We start from the raw sequence: 9,172 nt of genomic DNA, 5'->3' as shown, positions 1-9,172 counted from the left end.
TCGAGACCGGGGGGTCCCTGAGCCGACGAGTGAGTGTGCCGCGTGCCCCAGCCCAGATGGGTCGAGCGCGTGGGCGAGCGCGAAGGGGGGAAGCGAGGCGGCCGGAGACGGGCGTGAGAGAGGTGGAAATCCCGTGGCCTTCGTGTTTGTCCCGCGCCCAGGTCGGGTGCGCTTGCAGTAGGGGGTTACAAGCGTCCACGCGGGTGAGGGAAGCGAGCGGCCCCAAGAGAGCGCCTGCCCCGTCCTCGTCCCCGCGCGGCCAACTTTCTCTAAGAAGGCCCTGGTCCTTCCTTTTATAGGCGTAAGGAGAGGATCCAGGTGTACAATGGGGGTGTAGCAGAGTGCTACGTGTCTAGCGGAGGGAGAGCTAGCGCCCTAAGTACATGCCAATGTGGCAGCCGGAGAGATCTTGGCACCCAGCTGGCGTGATGTCGTGGCTGTCGGAGGAGCAACGGAGCCTGGTGGAGGGACAGCTGTCGGAGCGGTTGAATCCTTGCTGACGTCCCCCTGCTTCCGTAAGGGAGCTGAGAGCCGCCGTCGTCACAGGGCTAGCGGGGCGCCATCATTGCCTATCTAGCGAAGCTGGCCAGATGGGACACCGGTCTTGTTCTCTGCGGCCCAAGTCGGCTCGGGGTAGGGTGATGATGGCGCTTCCTGTTGACGTGGCGGGCCTGTGCCCTAGGTCGGGCGACGTGGTGGCTCCTACGAAGCCGAGGTCGAGTCTGTCTTCCGTGGCCGAGGCCGAGCCCGAGCTCCTAGGTCGGGCGAGGCGAAGGTCGTTCGGCAGAGGCCAGGGCGGAGTCCGAGCCCTGGGGTCGGGCGAAGCGGAGTTTGTCGTCTTCTGGGGCTTAGCCCGAGTCCGAGCCCTGGGTCGGGCGGAGCGGAGTTCGCCGTCTTCCGGGGCTTAGCCCGAGTCCGAGCCCTGGGTCGGGCGGAGCGGAGTTCGTCGTCTTCCGGGGCTTAGCCCGAGTCCGAGCCCTGGGTCGGGCGGAGCGGAGTTCGCCGTCTTCCGGGGCTTAGCCCGAGTCCGAGCCCTGGGTCGGGCGGAGCGGAGTTCGCCGTCTTCCGGGGCTTAGCCCGAGTCCGAGCCCTGGGTCGGGCGGAGCGGAGTTTCTTATGGCGCCTTCGGCAGGGCCTTCACGTTAAATGCTCCTGCAACTTGGTCGGTTGGTGCGGCGATTTAGTCAGGGTTGCTTCTTAGCGAAGGCAAGGCCTCGGGCGAGCCGGAGATGTGTCCGCCATTAAAAAGGGGGGCCTCGGGCGAGACGGAAACCCCTCGGGGTCGGCTGCCCTTGCCCGAGGCTAGGCTCGGGCGAGGCGTGATCGAGTCGCTCGTACGGACTGACCCCTGACTTAATCGCACCCATCAGGCCTCTGCAGCTTTATGCTGATGGGGGTTACCAGCTGAGAATTAGGCGTCTTGAGGGTACCCCTAATTATGGTCCCCGACAAAGATCAACCTTCTTCCTCAACAATGGTGCATCTCCCAACTCAAGTCAATGAACAGGTTCATCAAGAGGAGGCGTGTGATCAAGGGGGAGCACAAGATGATCATGTGATGGAGGAAGAAGCACAACCGGCGCCTCCAACCCAAGTTCGAGCGACGATTCAAAGGAATCACCCCGTCGACCAAATTTTGGGTGACATTAGCAAGGGAGTAACTACTCGTTCTAGATTAGTTAATTTTTGTGAGCATTACTCCTTTGTCTCTTCTATTGAGCCTTTCAGGGTATAAGAGGCCTTGCTAGATCCAGACTGGGTGTTGGCCATGCAGGAGGAGCTAAACAATTTCAAGAGAAATGAAGTTTGGACACTGGTGCCTCGTCCCAAGCAAAATGTTGTGGGAACCAAGTGGGTGTTCCACAACAAACAAGACGAGCACGGGGTGGTGACAAGGAACAAGGCTCGACTTGTGGCAAAAGGTTATGCCCAAGTCGCAGGTTTGGACTTTGTGGAGACTTTTGCTCCTGTGTCTAGGCTAGAGTCCATTCATATTTTGCTAGCATATGCCGCTCATCATTCTTTCAGGTTGCTTCAAATGGATGTGAAGAGCGCTTTCCTCAACGGGCCAATCAAGGAGGAGGTGTACGTGGAGCAACCCCCTGGCTTCGAGGATGAACGGTACCCCGACCATGTATGTAAGCTCTCTAAGGCGCTCTATGGACTTAAGAAAGCCCCAAGAGCATGGTATGAATGTCTTAGAGACTTTTTAATTGCTAATGCTTTCAAGGTTGGGAAAGCCGATCCGACTTTATTCACTAAGACTTATGATGGTGATTTGTTTGTGTGCCAAATTTATGTCGATGACATAATATTTGGTTCTACTAACCAAAAGTCTTGTGAAGAGTTCAGCAGGGTGATGACGCAGAAATTCGAGATGTCGATGATGGGCGAGTTGAACTACTTCTTGGGTTCCAAGTGAAGCAACTCAAGGATGGTACCTTCATCTCCCAAACGAAGTACACGCAAGACTTGCTAAAGCGGTTTGGGATGAAGGACGCCAAGCCCGCAAAGACTCCGATGGGAACCGACGGACACACCGATCTCAACAAAGGAGGTAAGCCCGTTGATCAAAAGGCATATCGGTCCATGATAGGGTCTTTACTTTATTTATGTGCTAGTAGACCGGATATTATGCTTAGCGTATGCATGTGTGCTAGATTTCAATCTGATCCAAGGGAGTGTCACCTTGTGGCCGTAAAGCGAATCCTTAGATATTTAGTCGCTACGCCTTGCTTCAGGATCTCGTATCCAAAGGGGTCTAACTTTTACTTGATTGGATATTCAGACTCCGACTATGCTGGATGTAAGGTCGATAGGAAGAGTACATCGGGGACGTGCCAATTCTTAGGAAGGTCCCTGGTGTCATGGAATTCTAAGAAACAAACTTACGTTGCCCTATCCACCGCTGAGGCCGAGTATGTTGCCGCAAGACAGTGTTGCACGCAACTACTCTGGATGAGGCAAACCCTCCGGGACTTTGGCTACAATCTGAGCAAAGTCCCACTCCTATGTGACAATGAGAGTGCTATCCGCATAGCGGAAAATCCTGTTGAGCACAGCCGCACAAAGCACATTGACATCCGACATCACTTTTTGAGAGACCACCAGCAAAAGGGAGATATCGAAGTGTTTTATGTTAGCACCGAGAACCAGCTAGCCGATATCTTTACCAAGCCTTTAGATGAGAAGACCTTTTGCAGGCTGCATAGTGAGCTAAATGTCTTAGATTCGTGGAACTTGGATTGATTTATAGCATACATGTGTTTATGCATTTGATCATGTTCCTTATGCATTTTGTTGTTTACTTATGGTGCTCAAGTTGTACAAGCACTCCTCGGACCTCACAAGTCCATTTGCAAGTGATGCACACATTAAGGGGGAGATGTGCTATAACTTGACCCTTTGAGACTAACCATGTGCTTGAGTTTGCTTAATTTAGTCTCAAAGGAGGTTTGAAAGGGAAAAGGTGGACTTGGACCATGAAAGACTTCCACTGCACTCTGATGAGAGGGTAACTTATTCCAAGTTCATCTCATGTACTCTTATTGCCTTTGTATTCTTATTTGAAGATTTTGGTGAGGCAATGGGGTTTAGGGCCAAGATTGATCCTGTTTTGGTGCTTGATGCCAAAGGGGGAGAAAATAAGGCCAAAGCAATAAATGGATCAGCTACTACTTGAGAAATTTTGAAAATAGTAGAATAGAGCTTTTGGTTTGTCAAAACTATCTTGTTGTCTCGTTTGTCAAAAGTTGGCTTCTTGTGGGAGAGTAGTTGATTATGGGAAAAAGGGGGAGTTTGTGAATCTTTGATCAAATTCTCTTGGAACGACTCTTTTTATGTCTCAACAAGTGTGTTTGACTAAGAGATAGGAAATCGAGGTTGATTTGCAAAAACAAAACCAAGTGGTGGCAAAGAGTGATCCATATATGCCAAATTGGAATCAAAACAATTTTGAGTTCTCATTTGTATTGATGTTGCACTTTCTTTAGTTGCTTTTTATTGTGTTGGCATAAATCACTAAAAAGGAGGAGATTGAAAGGGAAATGTGCCCTTGGGCCATTTCTAAGTATTTTGGTGATTGAGTGCCAACACAAGTGCTTAAGTGAAAATCTATGCCAAGTGATGGACAAAGTGCAAATCAAGTCTAAAGGTATGTTTCTAGACTTAGTACATTGTTTTGAGAACTAATGTATTGTGTCTAAGTGCTGAAAACAGGAGAAATCGAATTGGAAAAGAGATGGCTTTGTTCAGCCAAAGTCTGCTCAGTCTGGGTGCACCGGACTGTCCGGTGGTGCACCAGACAGTGTCCGGTGGTGCAGGCTGGCTCTGGCGAACTTGCTGCTCTCGGGACTTCGACGGCGGTGTACGGCTATAAATCACCGGACTGTCCGGTGGTGCACCGGACTGTCCGGTGAGCCATTCACAGGCGAACTCGTCGCTCTCGGGAGATGATTAACGGCGTACGACTATAAATCACCGGACTGTCCGGTGGTGCACCGGACTGTCCGGTGAGCCAACGGTCAGCCGGGCCAACGGTCGGCCGAGGATTCCGCGCGTGACACGTGGTCGAGCCAACGGTCACAAGGGGGCACCGGACTGTCCGGTGTGCACCGGACAGTGTCCGGTGCGCCAACGGCTCTGAATCTGCAACGGTCGGCTTCGCCAAATAAGGAAAGAGATCCGCACCGGACTGTCCAGTGCGCCAGGCGACTGAAGGCAAGAATTGCCTTCCTGGAATGCTCTCAACGGCTCCTAGTTGCCTTGGGGCTATAAAAGGAACCCCTAGGCACATGGAGGAGGACACCAAGCATTCTCTAAGCATTCCAAAGCACCAAGACTTTGATTCCGCGCATTTGATTCTTTGTGATAGCATCTAGAGCTCTATTTGAGTTGTGAACTCGTCGGGTTGTGTTGTGAGCTCTTGTTGCGACTTGTGTGCGTGTTGTCACTCTGATTTTGTGTCTTGTGTGCGTTGCTCATCCCTCCCTTACTCCATGCTTCTTTGTGAACATCAAAGTGTAAGGGCGAGAGACTCCAAGTTGTGGAGATTCCTCGCAAGCGGGATATAGTATACAAAGCAAAACACCGTGGTATTCAAGTGGGTCCTTGGACCGCTTGAGAGGGGTTGATTGCAACCCTCGTCCGTTGGGACGCCACAACGTGGAGTAGGCAAGCGTTGGACTTGGCCGAACCACGGGATAAACCACTGTGCCATCTCTGTGTTGATCTCTTTGTGGTTATTGTGTTTTGCTAATACTCCTCTCTAGCCACTTGGCATTATTGTGCTAACGCTTAACCAAGTTTTTGTGGCATTAAGTTTTCAAGTTTCCTAGGATCACCTATTCACCCCCCTCTAGGTGCTCTTAGTGATCTCGCAAGATTATAAGTCTATCTAGTACAATTAATACAATGATCAGACTCTACCGAATTGGTCTGGTGCCCTATAAACAACTACAATTTGGTGCCTTTGTGAGATGAACAATGCGACCTTATAGTTCGACGCTCTCCTAGCTGAAGGTCCGATGCCCTATTCTTCAGTTCGACTAGAGTTTACTTCTACCGTATAGACCAACGCCTTCCTCGGAACGATCCAACGCCTCAATCTGACAATAATGAAACCTTTTTTGCTTCGTTTCTTTGTGATCTTTGCATTTGGATTTGTTTTATCTTGCGTCTTGGACCCCTGCATATTATTATAGATCTTCAGTTATTGTTATAATGCATTTTTTTAAAATGTTGATCATCTTGATCACCACTTTGCCTTTATTCAAGTCCACGATTATATCAGTTGAATTATAATCAAAGACACTAGCAAATAATGTTAGTCCAAATGATTATATTGATCATCAAACATCAAAACCTGAACTATTGATAGGCATTGGTCTGTTTTTATTGTATTGGGTATGTGACTGCCGTAGTGCCGTGTGTTTTGCAATGACGGGGCATGATGAGACGGTCCCTTAGGTAAGGCTTTTGATTGAAGATCGAGGGTTAGCATATGACCATCACAGTGACATCTCTAGTTTTCTGTTAGAATTGGATGGACGAGAGAGGACGTCGGAGAATGTGTGTTTCAGATGTCCCGTGACCAAAACACAACATTAGTGTTTTATCATGTTGGGTAGTGGACCGAAGAATACATGGATTGATTGAAGCTTCTAGTATGATATTTTATCCTACCTTATTTTAGCTCACAGATAGCTCGATCGTGAGCTGGTGGCTAGCTCAGTCATTAACTAAACTGTTGCTTTGACTGGTTACAAAATTTGAACAAAAGACGAGGTACCACTGTACCAGTAAACCAAGTCGGCCGAGATACGAGTTTTAGTTTTATACCTTCGTTTTTGAATATTTGTTGATCGCTACAAATGAAAAAAAATTGAGGTAGCAACAAAACCACGCATGGACCTTATACTGTAGCAAACCCATTGATGCGTGCGTCCAGCAACCCGTGATCGCTGCGGGAAGCCAAGGACGCTGCATACGACGGCGAAGAGCCTCCAATCATGAGTCATGACAGATATTTCAGATCTCGTGCTTGGGAACGTGTGGCGAGTGGCCTATGTATACTTACGTAGCAATTCGAGTGCCCGGCCGGTGCAGAACAAAAGGGAGGACGACCGACCACTGCACTACGTACCGGCCGGGACCAGCTAGCTGGGAGAGGAGCTGCTAGCAGGTTAACCCTGACGAGACTGGGACGCGTCAACCGTCGAGAGTGATCGAATCCAATGGGCCTCAGGTCTTGGCTAGCTAGCTCACTGTTGTATGCGGTACGCAGTAATGTCTGGTCACCGTACAGTCGTTGAAGTATACGAGAATCCTCACTATTACACAGAAGCTCTGTAGTGGCGGTTGAAAACGTATTTATACTAGCGTTTCTCAGTTCCGCCAGTGCTAGGAACCAGTACTAATAGAGAAAATAACCTAGCTATACACTTTCTCTCGAATGGTGAAACCCTAGATCCAAAATGTACTAATTTGAGGGAATAGAGAAAATAACCTAGCTATAGTACTAATTTCACTGGCGGGTTGCTTAAGAAACAGCCAGTGAAAACCTTTTTTCACTGGCGGTTATCCTAACACAACTGGAAGTTGGGCTGCGAGCTATAGTTCTTGTCGGGAAGGATGAAGGGGTGAAACCCTATATCCAAAATGTGGCTAAATTTAAGGAAAATGAACAAAAATTGGCAAGAGGAACATAAAACCAAACTTTCCTAGCCATACTCTTCTCTCAAACACATGGTGAACGCCTAGTTCCAAAATTGAGCAAAGATGAACAATAATTGGCAATTAAAACATAATTAAACCAACCTTTCATAGCAACTAATAAAAACAATCTTAATTACCAAACCTATCTTCTTCTCTCTCCACACAACACATGAACCATTCATTAAACAACTTAATATGTCATGGATAAACTGGATTTGAGAACTAACCATGAAAAAGGAGAGAGGATAGACAAAATCTAACCATATTAAACAACTTTATTTAAGGGAATAGAGAAAATAACCTAGCTATACACTTTCTCTCTCAAATGGTGAAACCCTAGATCCAAAATGTGGCTAAAATTGAGCAAAAATGAATAAAAATTGACATTAGCAACATAAACCAACCTTTCTTAGCAATCTTCTTCCAAAAAATGAAGATCAAAACCTCTCCCCATGTATTCTGTGAAATCTGGACCTCCAAAATCGCCTCAATGGAAGTTGGCTGCGAGCATACAGTTCACTGTCGGGGGAAGAAGAGGGGTATTTATAACAGACAGTTCACTGGCGGTTGGCTTAAGAAACCGCCAGTGAAAATTGATTTCCACTGGCGGTTGTCTTAACACAACCGCCAGTGGAAATAGGATGTTTCCACTGGCGGTTAAGTTAAGATAACCGCCAGTGAAAACTAATTTCCACTGGCGGTTGGTGTTACACAACCGCCAGTGGAAACATCCTATTTCCACTGGCGGTTGCGTTAAGACAACCGCCAGTGGAAATTGGTTTTCATTGGCGGTTTTTAAAACCGGGCCCACCTGTTTCTTTCACTGACGTTTGATAACGAAAACCGCCAGTAAAAAGTTAAACGTGCCGCAGGCTTTGAGCTCTTTTCTACTAGTGCCTATAGCATTCCGCCGCGGATGTGAAGGCAGATCGTGGAGCCGTTGAGGCCGAACCCCCCACGGCGGCAACATGAGCCAAGCCGGCCAGCCGGATCTGCCCGAGACGCACACAGCCGCACGCTGGTTTGTTCGCTCGCACTGTGCGGGCCGTGATCGAGCTCGCCGGCCGGCCGATTCTCTCGCGCGTACCCCCATGGGCCATGGCCGCCACCGCCAGGCCAGCGCCACCACTCCTGTGTGTGTGGTCTAGTGAGCAGCTGGCGGACGGGACGACACAGCTGGGAAGCGACGCTGATGTGCCCCTCCCAGGGGGTCAAGATGACGGCGATGTGTCGGACCTCGGACGCGTCGGCCCCATGGTCTCCGGGCTAGCTTCCAAGCCATCCTCTCAGCCTTTCCTTGCCACGAGACACAGCTGCCAGCTCAAGCAACGCTACCGTACCGCTCGCCCAGCGCCCAGCGGGCCTCCGTCCACCTCCCTCTCTCCCACACACGGGCTTCCTTTGCCCGGGCAACGCCTTCTTCTTCCCTCGTCAGAGCATGAGAAGTTAAATACTTAGAGGGTGTTTGGTTTCTAGGGACTAATGTTTAGTCCCTAGATTTTATTCCATTTTAGTTCCAAAATTACCAAATATAGAAATTAAAACTTTATTTTAGTTTCTATATTTAGCAATTTATACACTAAAAAGGAATAAAATGAAGGGACTAAACATTAGTCCCTAGAAACCAAACACCCCCTTAAATAAAGATAGTCAAGCTCAAGCGTGGATGATTACACTGCCTGACAGTTCCTTAGTCAGATTCTTTATAGTTACGTCCAGTCATTAACATGTGGGGTCAAGGTCAGGTCGGTCCCACACGTCAGTAACCTATCTGTAGTTTGCCGAATGTATTTTATTGGACACTCGGAAAAGTATTCTTTATCGACTACCACTCTCGACGAAATAAGACTATCGGCACAGACCTTGTTTATCGAGGGCGAAACACTCGGCGTAGAAAGACACTCAGCAAAGAGACTGTCAAAGGGTCCTAGTGATGCTCCCGTCGTTGCCGAGAGCT

The sequence above is a fragment of the Zea mays genome, chromosome 2 (assembly GCF_902167145.1).
Source record: "Zea mays cultivar B73 chromosome 2, Zm-B73-REFERENCE-NAM-5.0, whole genome shotgun sequence".
NCBI classification, from domain to species: Eukaryota; Viridiplantae; Streptophyta; class Magnoliopsida; order Poales; family Poaceae; genus Zea; species Zea mays.
This window is presented reverse-complemented; position numbering follows the sequence as displayed.